We start from the raw sequence: 18806 nt of genomic DNA, 5'->3' as shown, positions 1-18806 counted from the left end.
TTTAAAATGATATGTATGTATAACCAGGGTGAGTAATATGTAAGGCAGCTGGAACATGTGAAATGCCGTTGATTATTTAACATTTAATGACTTAATTTTATTCTATCGAAAATTTGATTTGCGTCTGCCACAAGCTGGAAAATTTAACGTGCCAAACGTTTTGGTGACGAGAGTCAATTTAGCCTCTAAGCCAGCCTACCGATTATTAAGGATGGGCGTGGTTCAACCCTGGAGCAAACCAGACTGATCTATATGATCCATTCAACGTGTGGACGGGTGCAGGTCAACTCTTTTTTTTTTTTTATAGCTGCTCGGCCCTTGTGCTCCAATGGTTGTCGTGGATCGATCCATTTATGTTCAAAGCTTGTGTGGGTTGCTTGCTGCTAGACACCAGACCAATTGCTATAGCGTACAATAATTTGAGTACTGCTGTACAACTGAGCCATATACATGTACTGATATATAACGATTTTTTCTCTCACGATCATGTGTACACAATTTGTGTAAAAAGTCATCATATCTTTGTAAATAAAATTTGTAGCGTCTGGGCATAAGAAACAACAAAATTTTTCCATACATCTGTTGATGAATAGGAAATAATGTGTAGAAATTTTCAATTTTAAAAAAAATCACATGATCCATAACTGAACTATTAATCAAACTAAAACCATGTAACTTATAATCTTCAACAGGGAGGTAGTAAGAAACTAGATTATAGCCTTATTGCAAATACATCAAATCACTGTCAAGATTAAAATGTGCTGAAAGGACTACCATCGTATCATGCCATAAGACATATGAAATAATGAATTACAAAATTAGCTCAGTGGATGATCCTAGTAGACTTAACACACCTACGATGAATCATGCATAGGACCAATGGATGATCTAGACAGACAAAAAGAGTGCAATCTTGTGGACCATTTGTTCCATAAAACTAGTTATTCATTTTCTGAAAATGAAAAATGCCCAAACATTAGCAACACTCCTCTCTGTTGCTGGGCTCAATTATATTGGTTCTGCCATATAGATAGATTCATGGAGATACAAAAGGAAGTTAATTAATCTGTAAAATTGCGAAATAATAACATTCAGAATAGAATTATTACTAGAATAGCTAGTTGCACTTCCTAATTAAAGGAAGCATGTAGTACTATAACTCAAAATATTGCATGTTCTAGCAGGCATTTGTGTGACAAAAAAAACTCTATTTGGCAACATACGTGCAATGTATGTTCAAGCAGCATAAATGTGAGCAAGTATTACATGTTCCAATATCATTTATGTGACCAAAACTGATTGTTTTCAGCATCATACATGTACTGTATGTTCCAGCAGCATACTTGTGACCAAAAGTGCACAATTCATCATATATCTCACTGGAATTGCTATCCAAGAGAAACTTCAGAAGCAAATACTTGAAAATTCACAAAACATAGATTGGACTGGGGGATGTTGTACTAAAATATATTAGATCACGAGCTATACTTGTAGCAGTACACTAGTTAAGGTCGAGCAAGACTCACATGACATCTAATCTACCAAGATGGAAAAGTTCAAAATCCCCAAGAGGGGTGGCATGACATCTAGTGATTTCACAAGCAAAACTTGCTTGAATAGGAACAATGGGTAAGATCATCAGCGCATCCAGGTGGGCGGGATCCTCGTCGTTGCTGGCCTTGAGGTTGCCGTCATCCACGAAGCCCTTGTTGTTCCTGTACTCTCTTTCTTTGCTTTCTTCACTAAAGGGATGGCTCCACGGAACTCTTGCTGCTCCGCTCCTTGTCAGAGGATAGCGCCACCGACTGAGGGGATGGCTCTGTTGCCTTGCGCACTGTGGTGGATGACGACGCATTGGATGAGGTGGCGCCGCAGCAGAGTGTCGAAAGGTCTCGCTGGGAGAGATGGGTCGATCCGCTCAGCCCTATGGTTCTCCCTGTGTCGAACCAGGCCCCTTGATGTTTTTTTTTTGTTTGAACTATAGACCCGTTAGGCACATTTCTATGGAGCGGATCAATGATCCAATGGGCCGAACCGGCCCATTTCCATCCTTACTGATTATTCGGCTGACCCAACCCACCCTAACATGGAGCTTGTACTTATCCCTTGGCAAATTTCTCCATCCCTTTGTTTCACGTTAAAAGTTCTGGTTCAGAAACCATCTTTTTCTGTGACGGTGGAGTCACAGAGGTACCACGTTAAAATTTTCTGCATAATTTGTTCATAATTTTAAATGCATGCATGTAACCAGCGTAGTTGGTTATAGCGTGAGGAAATGTGCTTACCATGTAATATAATAGAGGGAAAATTTGCTACATGACACAATTAAAGTGTGACTTTTGTTGTAAGACATGTTTTTTTTATATATGCTGATGGACACTCTAGAAATGTGGATATTTACCAGAAGACATCGTGGGCATTAAAATATTAATATATGCTATGAAACCAGATCAAATGTGATTTTTGTCCTTAGGCCCACATGTCAAATTTATCTTCTACCTCTTACTCCCTTTTTTCTTCTCCTTTCCTCATCCCCTCCCAAATGTTCTTCTCGCATGGCGGAGGCCCGACCGTCATCGAGCTCGAGAGAAACGGCCACGAGCATTAGCATCCATAGAGCGTGGAGAGGCTCTTCACCGCCTCGGCCGATCAGGGATGGCTCAAAGCGGTCAGTCGACGGCAAAGCTCATGGTGGCCATAGATTGATGGGGAGCTGAGCCATAGCTCGGCCAAAGGAGGGTAGCAACGCCTCGAGCACATGAAGGTGAACTTAGCTAGGGGGGATTTGGCCAACAGGCCTTACAAGAGCATGGTCAACAATGGTGAGGTGGCACAGCGAAGTGTTGGTCGTCGTCGAGCTCAAGCCAAACGACCGCAGGCATTGGCATCCAGGGAGCGTTAGGAGGCTCTTCACAATCTAGGCTTGGTTAGGGATGGCTTAGAGCGGCAGGTCGACGGTGAGGAGGCTCATGACGGCCATTAAGGTTGGCGGATGGAGAAATGGCTAGTGCGACTCGGTGGGCTGTAGATCCAGGATGATGTAGGGTCAAGGCCAAGAGGTGAGGAGGGTGTGGGAGAGAGGGATTGTATGATGACTCACTGTGGAGGATGAATTTGGCAGCGGTGCACGCGGTCCTTTGGCCGGAGGTGGAGAAGAAAGCCCGCGACGCGGTAGCTTCTAGTGGGGAGAGGGAAAATGGATGGCGACCAAGGCTTTAGGGGCTCCTGACGATCTACTCTGCAGTAGGTCAACGACGGAAGAGCCTTGGAAGGCGATGGCGAGTTCGGTCGGTGAAAAGGACATTGGTGAGCACCTTGAGCGCATAGAGGGAGTTGGCATCGGTGGCAGCTAGAACACAGCCCGACCGGACAGCAATGCGGCACAAGGCGATATTAGGAATGACATGACACAGGCCTTCGGATGGACGCGCTCGATAATAGCCGCAACAACACGCACAACCTCGGCACGACACAAGGCTCGGCCATCGAGCCACAACCCGACCACAAGGTGGCGGGAGGTTGGCCGGGTTGTAGCCTTTAGAGCGGGTGGTAGCGTATCTTGCGAAGGGTGACGACGGCTCACACTAGGGTGGTGATGGCTTTCGGGCAAGGGGTGGTGGCGGCGGCTCTCAGTCAAGGCGGAGGTGGAGAGATGGCAATGGGGAATAAGATGAGAAGGGGCACGCGGTGAGTCGGGGGCATCCAACATCATTTACAAAAAATTATCTCACCTAAATCACATAATATAGTATTTTAATGGCTACAGTATGTTTCAGCAAATAATCACATTTTAATAATGTTTGACATCATACATTAAAAAAATCACATCATATGACAAAAGCCACACTTTAGTTATGTCTTATAGCAAATTTTGCCTATAATAGACTACCCGATTTTGCAACTTGGACATATAATGAAGCTAAAAACTGAATCGATTGGGTTTCTTTCCCAACCAAAAAAAAAAGTTAGAACACTGGGTATAGCAACTCTTCCCTGTACCACACACGAGTGAATAGTGATCCATCCCTGGTGCGTTGGGTATAGTAACACTGGGTATAAGGGATAATTTTGTTTTTTCCATTAAAATAATCCCAATTTTACTTCTGCCATCCACTTTTACAATCTTTCGTTTCTATCATTGAGTTTGTAATTTAGTGTTTGTTTTTGCCATTTTCATATGGTTAAACATAGCGATGCAAGTGAGTATATAATGAATAGTTTTATATCACTATTTAATTTATTTTTCTAACTTAGTTAAGTGGGAGAGAATCTCTAGTTTATTTGTTTATTTTAAATCAATCCAATAACAAAAAATACGAAATTTATATCCTAATATTACCTTACAAATCTTCTCACTAAAGACAAGATTGCCCTTTCCTCTCCTCCAGCTGCAACACCCACGGTCAACATCTTCATTCCAGGCCCCATCCCCTTCCTACCCTGCTCCTACATCACTTTCCATCCTCTTAGGGATAAGCGTGAAGTTCCATCCGCTTAGGGATAAGCGTGAAGCTAACTGTAAATTTATTTTAATTCAACTCAATCAACTAAATTAAAATGACTAATTATTTAATTAAGTTACGCTAGTGTTGATCATCTCCATCCCCTACAACCGCTGCCATGCCGCCCCCATCCCACTCCATCGCCGCGCCACCCTAACTTGCCCCTCCAGACTGCTCCCCCGCGTCATCCTCTCGGTGTTCCTCCTCGACGGACGAAACAGGAAGAACAGAGTCGAGGAAGGCAACTCGAATGAAAAAGGAAACATCCAAAGATTCTTGTGCACATTGAACATATCTGGACGCAACCACACCACGAACTTCTTTGTGCAATTCACAACACAAATGGAACAAATTTCTGGACACAACACGAAAAATTGCAGCAAACGGAGATGCAAATTACAGACGATGAGGGAGGAGGGAGCTCGTTCCTAGCAGGCGTGGATCTCGTCGCCCGCGGCTGGACGAAGGCTGAGATAGGCAATAGCGCGGAGGCCTCCTGCCGCAGCGCCGTCCGCCGCTGGCCTCCTGCTGCTTGCCCTGCCGTATGCCCGCCGTCGTTGCGCCGCTGGCCTCCTTTCTTGGACGCTACCCGCGAGCGTAGGCGTCGCACTAGGCCACCGTGATGTTGGACTCCCTGCAACAGGGTCGTCCTGGTCCCCTCCTCTGCCGAATGCGAACCCTCTCATGCTCACGCGCGCTTCGGCACGCACACACTGGCTAGCGGAACCGGACAACATTGAAAAGAGAGAAGGATGAGGGTACTAGCGTCATTTCATGCGTCTAACGAGGCTAAACGGCAGCAGGATGACGGCAGTGGCGATGACAAACATCAAATTGCAAACACAGTGGCAGAAACGAAGCATTGTAAAAGTGGATGACAAAAGCAAAATTAGGATCCCTCTTGATGGCCAAAGCATAATTACCCCTATATATAATCTGCGTCTGACGGCAATTGAGTACTAATCTTAATCTTTAGCAGCAACAATCCAACGAAGAAGTTAAAAGCCAGAACCGTACTCGTAGCGATCATTACAGATCTGATTAATCAAAAGAATCCCTAGTAGTACTTACAACAGGACAAGAATGATTAGAACGGTCACAAAATATCACAAAATAACCTATTTAATAGTAGTATAGTGAAATTAACTGTAGTCTTCAAATAAGATTAAATATATGGCATTCACTGTTCACACGTTTGCACTAAAAATTTCCCTATTTTGCAAATCTTACACCTTCAGTCCGTTGACAAAAGTCTTTTTCAGATCATCATATTGACGAACCGGAATCTAATAATTCCAGCGGGTAACCACTGGGAGGACTCGTACTAGCTGGACTGTTACTGAATCGGCATCTATTCGGTCAGTGGACTGTTGGATCAGATGTTCTAACGACTTGAGCTGCATCAAACATCACGCTAAGTCGCTAACAACAATTTCTTCGTCCGGATGTGGCCAAATATAGTGTTGCCGAATACCGATTGCCTGCCGACAAAGCCAAAGCAAACACAAGCGAAAGCAAAGCTATGGGACGTAGTTTTGGGTTGGCTAATACGTACAAGCAGTCCTAGCGGTCGAGTAGTCCCCAAGACTAATTGAACAACCGCCGAGGCACTGATGACAGGCCAGGCTCAGCCCAAGCGTCAGACATGCCCAACCCTGTTCAAGTGTCGCTCTGACGACGGCGCAATGGCTCGACGAGTTTGTGGCTACTCCGCGTGTCGCACCGCCGCGGTGGCACGGCCCGTGGGTGAATTCCTTTGACCTGCTGCGTGCCGTTCGCCCACACACCTCACAGGATTCCCTCTGCGGCGGCGGCGTCGAGGCACGGTCTTCAACTTGCGCTCACTAGCATTCTGACACCGCGCAGTGGAGCCAGACCCATGAATCGAATGCATTACCAAATCTGTGCATAAAAGTACTACTTCCTCTTCTATCATAAATACTTATCAATTTTTATTTTTCATCATCTCCAACATACAATTTAAACCATACTATTGTTTCTATTAAAATATAATTATAATATTTAATAAAAAATAATATTATGAAAGTATTTTTCAAGATAAATCTACACGTGTGATTTCTATGTTTCAAAACTAAATATTTTGAAAATTATTGACAGCTAAAGTTTTAAAAGTTTAACTGAATCTTAGTCAAAACAATGAGTATTTATAACTGAAAGGAGTACATCGTTTTCGTTTACTTATTATCAGTTTTTTGCTATAGCAAATTTGATTACATTTTTTTTCACGAAAAATTTATAAATATTTAAAACTTTCGTATCATTAGATTCGTATATTTTATTAGTATTGTATACTTTTAAATATTTACAATTTTTAAAAGAACGTAGGGTCAAAATTAATATAATAAAAATTTAATGATAAGTAAACGAAAATAAAGATAAGTATAAAACAATAGGTCAGCCGCGTTATCTGCTCGTGACAACATGCGGCGGCGACCTCCATTTGGCCATTAATGCTTGTTACAGTCATTGATCTTAGCCTCCAGTACACTCTCTGAACGCTAATCAGGATGTGGATCGAGCTCGTATAGCTACGATCCGTCTTAACTGCTGTGGCTAGCAGTAGCACATGCTTCACCGGTTCTCCCACGTGACGGACCTCTGGCAATGAACAGTTTCATCCAATCAGCTTGACTGCCTGATGCCGAACAGCATCAGCTGGTCATAAAAGGCTGGCGGCCCAGAACAGCATCAGCTGGTCATAAAAGGCTGGCGGCCCAGAATTGTCAGCCCACTGCAGCCCAGAATTTTTGGTTTATGGGGTTGTTTGGTTCCTGCATCTAAAAAACTAAGTCAAAATTTAGTCATACTTAGGAAATTTAACTTTTGTTTGATTTAACCCTCAAATTTGGCTATGTCTTAAAAAATTTAGCCGGCTAAATTTTTCTATAGCAAAACTAGGCAGGATTTTAGCGTGCAAAATGATCGCTCTGGTTTTTGCGGCTAAAATTTTGGCTTGTCTCAAACCAAACACTATTTGGTATGAATAAATTTTAGTATGACTCCAATTTTATCATGATTAAATTTTAGCTTGGTTTTCTAAGAGCTAGAACCAAACATCCCATATAAGCCTATAAGGTAGTGAAAATTTAGAAAAAAAATCTATTTTAGCTCCCTTGATTACCACTAAAGTTTGTTTCTCCTCCTTCGCTTGTAATAACGGTTACAATTTATCTCTGACAATATCAGATATACTTCCTCCCCTGCTCATTTTCACTCCGGTTTTACTCCACCTTGGCACTAATGTGGCAATCGTTTTTACACATGGAATGTTTTCTCGGTAATGTGGCAACATCTAAGAAAATTTGACAAAAATCTGCACATACAAAGATGATGGGGCCCACATGTCATACACTATGCAGTTCTTCTTCCTTCCTCTCCTCCCTTCTCATCATGTTCCTCTCTCTGTTGAGAGTGGGGTACCTCCTCCCAAGATTGGAGTCCCCATCACTCAGATCGACATCGACGAGCTACAATTCCAAGCATAGTCCACACCCCCTTCCTTCCTTAATAATGGTCGCACATGTGCCCTCTCCCCAGGCGCCCATCCCCAAACACATCGTTGTTAAAGGTCAGTGGCGGCAAGAGGAACCCGTTCTTCTAGCCCCTTCCCGTTTCTCTGCAAAGTACTGTTCACGCGAAAAGATGTCACACCAAATACTATCGTGTGTACAATCCAGCGAATAGCACCCAGGATATCCCTATCGTGACACTGCGGTGTTGGACCTTCGTCATCACTCACGCTCGAGAAGGACCCCGTCGGAGCGCGGATGGCCGGCGACTTGTCCTCGGTCGTCGAGATCAAGAACATATAGCAATGTAGCTTGGTCGTCGAGATCAAGAACATATAACAATGTAGATTGGAAGAGAGAACATGACTACAGAAGTTAGGCAAAATAGATAAAAACTAAAGATAGATTGTGTTTTGATCGATTAGTTTATTTTTTCAATCGGCCATAATCCTCTCATATTTAAAGGGCAGCAGGTCTTAGCCGTAAGAGATCAAAACTCCTAATTCAAACCGAACAAGACTTACATATATGATTTAGCTATGCGTTTTGATCTCTAAACTTTCTATAACTAACATACATTTCCTAATCGACCATATAAACTTCCATATATCTACCCGAGTATCTTTTGTTGCAGGTCGGTCTTCTTGGATTCAACTACATGCTTGACGTATCCATCTACTTAAATCCAACCAGCTCTTCCACCTATACGGAGATCAACTGTTGAAACAAACTGTGATCACTGATTGCATCACTAATCGTGACCACGAACAGTAACTATGATCAGTGGTCATAAAGTATTGTTCACTGATCAGAGTTATTGTTCATCTGACTGTGCACTGTTCACTGTGGTTCGAGCATTGTTCACCATGGTTGAAACACTGTTCATCGTGGTTAGAACATTGTTCATCGTGATAGGAGGTACTATTCATTTGTCGAAGTATTGTTCACGGGTCAACCAGGAAACTTTCAGAACCAAAATTGTTCACAATATGCCAATTTCGGTCATCAACACATTTCCTCTTGTTTTTTTTTTTGGTAAAGCTTAAATGCAAAACAAAACACATCTTCTCCACTTCTACATTTCTTAAGGCGATAATCAAGACATCGGTCATAAATATCTTAAGACGATGGTAACTAATACATCAATCTTATGTCTTTGCTTATTGATTCACTACACCAATTAACCGAAACTCGAAGGTAACATAGAAATGGTATTAATATTCATACCTTCGGCTGGTGAAGCATCATTAGCATGCACCGGTGGCTCTCCATAATCAAGTAATTTTTTATCTTCCTTAGTATCTTGCATAGGCACCGATGTTGTTGTTAGTGAAGGGGTTGTTGTAGGAGCTTTTATAACATCTATTTTTGGTCTACATATTTGCTTCACGGGTTACATTGGCTTTATTTCATTGAAAGTAGCATCCCATTACCTTTTAGCTTGTTGCTCCACCAAGTCTTGCTTGTGTAGCCGCTGCAATCTTCGTTTCTTTGTTCTAGATAAGCCTGAGAGACACCACCTCGGCTGTAGGTATTTAGAAAGTGTCTTGGTGCTACTTGCTTCATGATCATTACCCTTGGGACAACTTAGACAACAGTAGATATGTGTTTATACTTGACCGATTTATAAAAAAACAATCGATCCTTTGCCAAGTTATTCAACCAATATTTTCATTGAACCACCCTTAATAATATCAGCAGTAGTATAACATGCTTTATGAATAGTAGAATATGAAATTTGAGTAGAATCACTATCCTCCTCGTCCCGATATACTTTCTTCACATCTCCAGTATATTGAACATCATTAGACCAATTTGTATGTTTTAATCGGTCATGGACATGACGTGATATTCTATCAAATACTAGCATCCGTGGTGATATCCACATCGAATAAAAAAGGATTAAATTGCATAAAAGGGGGTGGCATCCACAAATCATTATAGCCCCAAGTTGGGCAAGGAGGAAAAGACATTGAAGGAGGCATCCAGGACCATGACGCCATACCGATGGTGGATAGATGTTAGTAGCATTATCCTCCCTTGATTGATGATGATTGCGCACTCTTTGCCTTGAGGGTGATCTTGATTGTTTAGCTCTACTTGGCCAATTTGTATTTGTTTGGACGGCTTTATCTTTCTCATATTTAGACAAGAGTTGCTTGAAAGTGGGTTTGAATTTCTCAATCTTATCGTGTTTTTTCATCTCATTGATTTTCCACTTGCCAACTAGTAGATTCTTTGGCTTAGCATTGACATGCCTCCTAGCGGCTGAAGTGTTCTCTGCAGTCTTGACCAATCCTTTGCCTTCCGGAGTTTTTTCAAATAATGCCTCTTTCAACAAGTTTTTTGTTCTCCTCTAAAGGCTTTGGTCTTTCTTCACCAACGATTACGTTTTTTCCTTTAGCTGATTCGACTTGAGTTGGCCGGTTTAATATGCTCTTGTCTTGTAGATCAACCATATTAACCGGGAATGGTTAAAGGTCTACTTGCATCTCCGCAAACTTTAATCATCCTTAATTAATGGCTTATTGAATCTCTCGACGGAAAATATTGCAATTTTTAGTAGCATGAGAATAAGAATTATACCACTTACAATAAGCTTGCTTATTTAATTCATCTAATGGTGGAATCACACGACCATGAGGCAGCTTAATTTTTTTTCATATAGCAAGTAATCAAATATTCTATCACACTTTGCTACATCAAAAATAAACTTAATTTCTTCTTACCGATTCTTAGGAGGTATCGGTTTAAGAGCAGAGCAAACGAATGGTTTAGACTTAGAAGACCAAGCCCATTCAGCTACACATACATCAACATCATCATCGTCCGAATTTTTAGATTAATACTCAAGCATGTGCACATTAGGACGATCCTCTCTTACGCTATCATTTGATCTATGCAATTTTTTATACCCTTTAGCCTGGATTTCTTAAGCCAGAGCTTTTTGTAATACTTGGCTAACATCGTGAAAGTGCATCGAGGCCCCTATGTGGTTTTTGGATAATTGATGATAAATGATTAAGGGACTAATTTATTTATTAAAGTTATGAACATGTTTTAGTCCCATCAAAGAAGTTAAATGATGTTAGCGTCCCTAAAAAAGAAAACAGAAGCGGCATGTAGTCACTCAATAGATTTAAATTAATTTATTTTCGAATTTGAGTATAGGTATGTCGTACTATCAAGAGGGATGCGTATAGATAGACTTGAAGATGTCTCAATGCTCAACATACCTATTTAGACCAAAGAAGAGAGACACAAATTACCCCACGAACACTGAGAAGTTCTAAGTCTTAGTCTGTACCTAGAGTCTCCGAGCTGACCTGAATACTTCGGATTTTGGTGTTTTACCCGGAGTCTTCGAGTCCAGCTCTGGCAGGGGGTGTTCGGTTAGGACCCTTGTGTTTTGCCCGGAGTCTCTAGGTTGACTCGGATACTCTAGGATCTGTCAGTCATTCGGACCCTCCGAGTTAGGTTCCGAACAGAGCTCTCAGTTACGCATTAAAGTGTCAACCCGGAGTCTCCAGGTTGAACCCGGATACTCCGGGTCAGTACAAAAAACATTGTATTTTTTTGTGGGGATGGGTATAGATACCCCCCCCTCTCCATTTAAGTGCTGTTGTTGCTGAACCAACTCAAGAAAAACACATGCATAGCAATTCAATAGCCCTCGTAACTCCTCTAGTGCATCAAATCTTGCAAAGTTTTGAGAGTTGGGTTGGGAAAGCGAGATTGAGTACTAGTGAGCATAAATCCATCTTTTGAGCATTTGAGTTCGTCATCAAATCGTCGATTCGCGTTCGTTACTCTTGGAGTTTGGAGCTCCTAGATGGCTAGGCATCACCCGGAGAGCACCCAAGCTTGTGGAGTGCCTCGAAAAGTTTGTGAAGTCATCCTCGCCTCCGCAAGGGAAGAGGAAACTTTGAGTAAGTCCAAGCTCTATCTTCGTGGTTGCTTGGTGAGGATGTGTTGAAAGAGACACAGCCCTTGTGAGCACCTCAACGGAGACATATGATTATTTGATCCGAACTTCGGCAAACAAATTCTTGTCTCCTTTACCTTCTTGTATTCTTTCTCGTTCTAGTTGATCTTTTGGGAAAGTTATCCGATCTATATGTTTCGAGTTTGTAGCTACAGGTGGTTGGTGAAATTGTCCTTAAGATTCTTTTGTAACCCATGGTAATCCTTAGATTCAACTAGACTTGCTTAGGTATTCTTAGTTTTCGATTTACTGTTCCATCTGGCATGTCCCGTTAAGCTTGGAACCTCTAGACCCTGGAGTCTCCGGATTGACCTGGAGTATCCGGAATCTGTAATCTGCTGTGAAGTTTTAATTTTTAGGAAACGCCTAATCACCCCCCCCCCTCTAGGCGACACCACGTACATTCAATTGGTATTAGAGCCTAATCTCGTACAAGGCTTCACCGCTTGGAGAAATTGAGGATGTCGGCATTCGGGGAATTTTTTTGAAAAGCCCAAAGAGTACAAAGGATGATCTTTTTACTTCAGGTAACAGTAAAAGCAAGGGAGTTGTAATTGAATTCAATTATGATAAATTGAATACATCTAATTCTTATATATCCGTGCCATCCAGACGTGCTCCATATTTTGATGACATACATTATGCCGCTTGGTGGCACAAAATGAAATTACATCTAATCTCTCTTCATCCAAATATTTGGAAGATTATTTGCACAGGTTTTGAGCTACTAGCCGGATGATGATAGAGATTTTACGTTCGAGCAAGAACAAAATCTTCACCGCAATACATAAGTCACAAGTGTATTGCTTGGCACCTTAAGCTTCGAAGAGTTCAACAATGTGGATAGGCTTGAGGAAGCCAAAGTGATACGGGATACACTCCAATAGCACATTAAGGCACCACAAGCGTGAGAGAGTCCAAGATAGAATTGTTTGAAGACAAATTGGGAAGATTTGTTATGGAAGATGATGAAACTACTCAAGCAATGTATGATCGCATGATGATGCTAGTGAACAAGATTAGAAGGCTTAGAAGTGAAGAGCTAGATGATCAGAAGGTGGTGCGAAGATTGCTAAGAGCTTTTGCCCAAAAAACCCCACCTTGGTCACTCTCATCTCAGAAAGATGAGACTACAAGAGGCTCACACCAAGTGATGTGCTCGGTAGAATTCTTGCTCATTAGCTCATGGAAGAGGAAGCCAATGAAATCAAGAATCTAGTCAAGTAAAGCTCAACCTACAAGAATAAAGAAGTAGCATTCAAGGTAAGCAAGAGAAAACAAATTGAAGAATCGATCTCAAATGAGCTCCGATGATGAAAAGATTGCTTTCTTAGTAAAGAAATTCAAGAAATTAATGAAAAAAGGTGGCTATAGCAAGCACAAGAGAGACATGTACAAAAGAAAAACATCCAAAAGAGCTTGCTATGAGTGTGGTGAAGTTGGCCACTTAATCTTTGAATGTCCTAACAAGAAAAAAAAAGGACAAAGAAGAAAAGAAAAATAAGTCTTTCAAGAAGGACAAGTACAAGACTTACAAGAAGAAATATTCGGTTCAAGCTCGCATTAGCAAGAAGTAAAACTACAACTTTGACCCCAACTCCGATGATGAAGGGGTCGCCACTATCGCCATCCGGTCCTCTACACCAACGAAGTCACTTTTTGGTGACATGAGCGACGATGACACTCCTAAGTTCTCATGGCAAAAGGGCGTAAGGTAAAAATCACCACCTAAGCTCCTAAATAGTGATGATGATAGTGATTGTGAATCTTTGCTTAAAGGTTTAAGTAAAAATACTATATCTAAAATAAAGGAGCTAATGGAAACCATAGAAAGTCGAGAGGAGATTTTTGAGAAGCAAGAGGACTTGCTCATCCTTGAAAAGGAGAGAAACTTTGAACTCGAGGAGCTCTTTGCTAAAGAGAAGGAGAAAGTTGAGAAATTGAGCAAAGATCTTAATTTGGCCAATGTCTCAATTACTAGTATAGAGGGTAGCAATTCTACACCTCAAGAGAAATTCAAATGTTTGGTTGGAACTCATAAAACTCTTGAAGTGTAAATTGATGATCTTAGGAGTAGCTCTTCTCCCTCTAATAATGCAACTTTACTATCTAATGCTTTTACTAATCAAGTTGCTCTCGTTATTACAATGTTGGTATAAATATTTGTGCTACTAATGTTCAATCTTTGCAAGTATTAAAAAAAAGAAATAGATGCTAAATACATTGGTTAAGTATGGGCATATCAAGACATACAAATCCAAGGATACACTATACAAGACTATTGAGGTCAAGGACAACAAGCAAAACAGAGACTTTAGGTTTGATATACATACAAGCAAGCCAAGTGAGCGTGTGATGATAAATGGCAAGGAGTCTCTCAAGTTCATCAAGGGAGGCAAGCAAAGTGATCTCACCACACAAGTCAAGCAACCAAAGGTCCATACATCTCAATCTACTTTTTATTCATCTTATATTTTAAAAATGAACCACCATAGTAAAATAGTTGCTCTATATGTTGGTACCTGCATAAAGTATCGAGTTGTCAAAAGGAATGTGTGGGTGCCAAAAGTGTTTGTGACTAATATGAAAGGATCCAAACAAATTTGAGTACCTAAAATAAAAGCTTAAATTATTTTATAGTCATATTATTTCGATGGATCAAGTTGGGTGCTTGATATTGGATACACAAATCATATGACCGGAGAGAAGAGAATGTTATCATCATTTGAAGAACATGGAGGATGTTATGAAAAATATCATATTTGGTTATGATGGGAAAGGAGAGGTAATTAGTTTAGGTAAAGTTGTGTAACACCCTAAAATTCAATTTTTTGCAATAATTTAAAATTTTGTTAGAAATTTAATAGGTGTTGCAATTTTGTTCTTTAGAAGAAATTAATTTCTAAATTTAAATTGACATAGGTTATATAAGTTTGTTGCATTCGTGCCATCTTAGTTGCAATAGGTTTTTATGCATGAAAAAGTTTGCAAAAATTCGCTAGAAGACGCTCGTTTAAATCCTCTTTTGACAATTGTTCAAAATCTAAAAAGAAAAGCAATTCGAAATTGAAAATCTTCTTTTGGGCCGAATCTCTCTCCAGCCCACTCCTTCTCCCCCCCCCCCCTCTTTCTTCTCCTCTCGAGCAGGCCACCCTCTTCTGCCCGCGCTGGGCCGCGCCGCGGCCTTCTTCTCCCTCGCACCGGCTCGCTAGGCCGAGCCGGCTGCCTCAGTCGAGCTGCTTCTCTCCCACCCTGCCTCACCGCCATGTGGGTCCCGTTCGAGCCCGAGCCGCCTACGCCCGAGCCGCAGCTCACCTTCCTCTTCCTCCCACCGCCGCCGGCCGTTCGCCCCCAATCAGCGCGGCCGTTTGAAATTGGCCCCGCCCCGCGCCATCACTTGCCAATCAAAGTGCATGGCCATGATCCTCGCCCTCCCAATCCAGCGGTCGACCATTTTCCCCCTTGAATGGCCCCCTCAATTGCTCAAACCGCCGCATTTATCCCCTTTGAAGCCGCTAGCCAAATCCCCCCAAATCCAACCCCTCCTCTCCCTCTCTCAAGTACATATGTCCTCCATTTTCCTTCCCTGTGAGGTTCCGCACTCATTCCACCCTTTTCCCCTCTTTTTCGTGCTCGGATTTGACCCCGACGTCGTCAACTCCATTGTCGCCAGTGAGAGCTCTGCCGCCGCCTTAATTCTCTGTGGCCGAGCCTTCTTTGACCTCGTTCATTGTTCCTTTGGTGTCACGGGACCTCGAGCATCATTTCCCGACGATTCTCGGAGCTCTTTCCGCCGTCAGACGCCGTCCTCGCCGTGACCAAGCCCACTATGTTCCTCTCATTGGCTCTACTAAGTCCTTTAACGACATGCTGAAATTCAGAGAGATCTACACCGCTAGGACCATAAACTAATTTGACCTTCACCCTAATATATCTGAAAATATAATTTATCTAGCATCCCTGGAAACATCCGAAAATATATCCAATGTTAATACCCAAAAACTATAGTTCTGATTATCGATACTCTAACAAAATTACTAACACTGATGATCGCCTAACAATAGGTTTATTTAATATTGCCCCTAAGCAAACTAACCAAATTAAACTAATTAACCATCTGTCTATTTAATAAAGTTTCTAATTAGCTATAATTATTACTTACATCATTATTCTGTAAAATCTAGATTTTTGAAACTACTGTACTCTAAATACTACTATGCATCTGATAGCTATTCTACCATGTCGTAATTAATATTTACAATATACTATAAAATACAGCATATTCTATATTTCTAAACCCTAGGTCGTATCTAATATAGCTATTGTTATACCGCTAAAACCTAAATCTAGTGATACTTTAATTACTAATAAAACATAAGTATAAAAATTACGAGAAAACGCAATATAAAATCCGCAGATTGAAAATAGTAGGACTTCACCGCGCTGCCTCCCTTTCCTCTCCTCTTCCTTTCTTTCCAGATTAAAATGAGCATTTTCCATCAATTTTGCGGTTTATATAGAGGACAAGGGGGACGGGGCTGGCCCCTAACTACCCCCTGAGAGGGCGGCAAAGGGACTAACCGCTCTATCAGAGGGTGGTAAGGGTGGCGATCGCGGTGGAGGTCCCTACCCGCCTTCTCAGAGGGCGGTTAGGGCGGCGGAGGCCCCACCCGCCCTATGAGAAGGCTGTAAGGGGATGGCAGTGCCACCGTAGCCATTCTTACAGCTGGCTGAAAGGGTTGCAGCCCTTTTAAAGGACGGTAGAGGTCTATTTGTACAAATCTTGCTACAAAAGTCTATTTATTTAAATATTTAATAGAAAAAATATAAAAAAACTCAAAAGCAGCACGCAGATATAAAACCGAAACGGCCCAAATTCAGGCAAGGTTGGGCCGTCCCTAACGAAACCTAAGCGAGCCCACCCGCACGGCCACACACCAACAAGCGCCCTGATGTCCGCCGCCGGGGACGGTGAGGCCGCGCCACCGACGCAGCTGGAGGCGGCGTGATCGCGAAGCTGAAGGAGCAGTGGCGGAAGACGAAGGAGGACGCGGAGACCTACCCCTACGTGTGGGGCTCCTACATCCTCGTCCACGGCGGCCTCGGCGCCTACCTCACCTGGCGCCGGCGCAAGCTCCGCTGCACCGAGGACCGCGTCCGCGTCCTACAGGCCCGCCTCCGCCAGCTCGCTGCCGCTGAGGAGTCGCAGGCCGCTTCCGCGTCCACAGCCCCAACCCTCCCCCGCCGCAGCAGCCGGCGGTTGGGCCCACCAAGCCTTCCTCCGGTCCGTGACGGAGTAAGCTTCCCTTTTCCAACTTCACGTGAAAGGTTACATGTTATAGGTAAATTTCCGCATCGTTTGAGCTCGCGGCTGTCCTTGGTTTCTTGTTTGTTGGGTGATCCTAGATCAGAAGTAGAGGCGGAAGGTGTAATGCAGAGTTCTGAGACATTGGTGACTCTCTGTTTGTACTCAAATCATTCGGGAGAAGGTTAAAATTTTGTGGATCATGTATGATCATTCCCACGAAGGATTTGAGTTTATTGTTTTGTCACCGAACCCTTTCTATTGAACATTCCACATCGCACCTTTTGCATTCTATGATGCTGGTTTGCAGTTTGATCGTGGGCTTGCTATTTGATGTCAATAATGTAATGTCATTGATCTTCTTGAATTATCATCATTGGAGGAGTATATTATGCGGTCTTATGGACAAATGGACAGAGAAAGCTCAACAAACATGCTGGCAGGTGGCAGCCTCGTTTTGGCGTTTAACGTGGCCTCTGGTTGCAGGAGAGCAGCAGTGCATTGTATGGTCCTCTGGATAAATTGCAGAAAGAGCTCAACCAACATGCCCAACATTCCTGCTAACTAGAACCCGCAACCTAACATTGTCTATTGTGAACTATCAAGTAGGTTGGTATGAAGTTCAGTTGTAGAAATCAAATTGTCCAGCTTCATTGTTACGCCTTAAAATATTGCACTTCCCTAAAGTTAGCATCCATAGCTTCATCGTTTTACGAATTCCATGATCAGGTGATAACAAAACTATCTTGACATTTTTCTTGAGCTACCTGGTGCTAGATTGCTAAGTGTCCATTTAGAGCGTGCATTTGTTTGTGTAATTGTGTTACCATGCACTGTTGTTGAATAGTTTGCTCGATGCATTAATGCATTATTGGTTAACGCCACTGTCGGTCTGAATCTTGAAACATTTACATTGTACTGCACAATGCGATTATCGTACAGTCGGTATTCTACTAGTCCTCTAATTTGCTGTGACATGCTTTGACAAAGATACTCTGCTATAGCTTTGACTTGGGTGCTCCAGTTCAGAAATCTGCCTTTGATGCCTTTTTATCATTAGCCTACTAAGATTCAAGAAGCATTCTTGGTTGCAGAAATTGATTCCATTGGATTATTTTCAATTTATCATACCTGACACTTGATCTTAATTTGGCTCCTCGTCTCATTCGTCACTGTTTCATAATGTGAATCTGTCGCAGAGTACAATAATTCCGACCCCACGGGAGCTTGTGGGGTTGTTGACCGAGGTCAAAGTACGGACCTCTTTGGAATCAAGATGCAACTCGGTTTACTTCCGAGGCTTTACATCACTTCGAAGTTGACACACTGATACTCTCTAGATCTTGTCTTGCATCTCCATTTCAGAAATCTTGGGGGTTTCGTACTCTGAAGGCTACTCTCCCTTTTATCTTTGTACCACTAAGATAAAAGTCATATGAAATACTTAAGGTCCCTATGTCTAATCACTGCAGGCTCTGCCGTCA

At 42.3% G+C, this 18806-nt stretch overlaps 1 pseudogene; it reads left to right on the top strand.

Annotated features, from left to right (window-relative positions):
• Positions 1-16992: 16992 nt before the first annotated feature.
• LOC133890523 (uncharacterized) lies at positions 16993-17651 on the top strand (annotated as a pseudogene).
• The last annotated feature ends 1155 nt before the right edge of the window (positions 17652-18806 follow it).

The sequence above is a fragment of the Phragmites australis genome, chromosome 1 (genome assembly GCF_958298935.1).
Source record: "Phragmites australis chromosome 1, lpPhrAust1.1, whole genome shotgun sequence".
Classification (NCBI taxonomy): Eukaryota; Viridiplantae; Streptophyta; class Magnoliopsida; order Poales; family Poaceae; genus Phragmites; species Phragmites australis.
The sequence above is the reverse complement of the archived record's forward strand: the minus strand, read 5'-3'. Positions and strand labels throughout refer to the sequence as shown.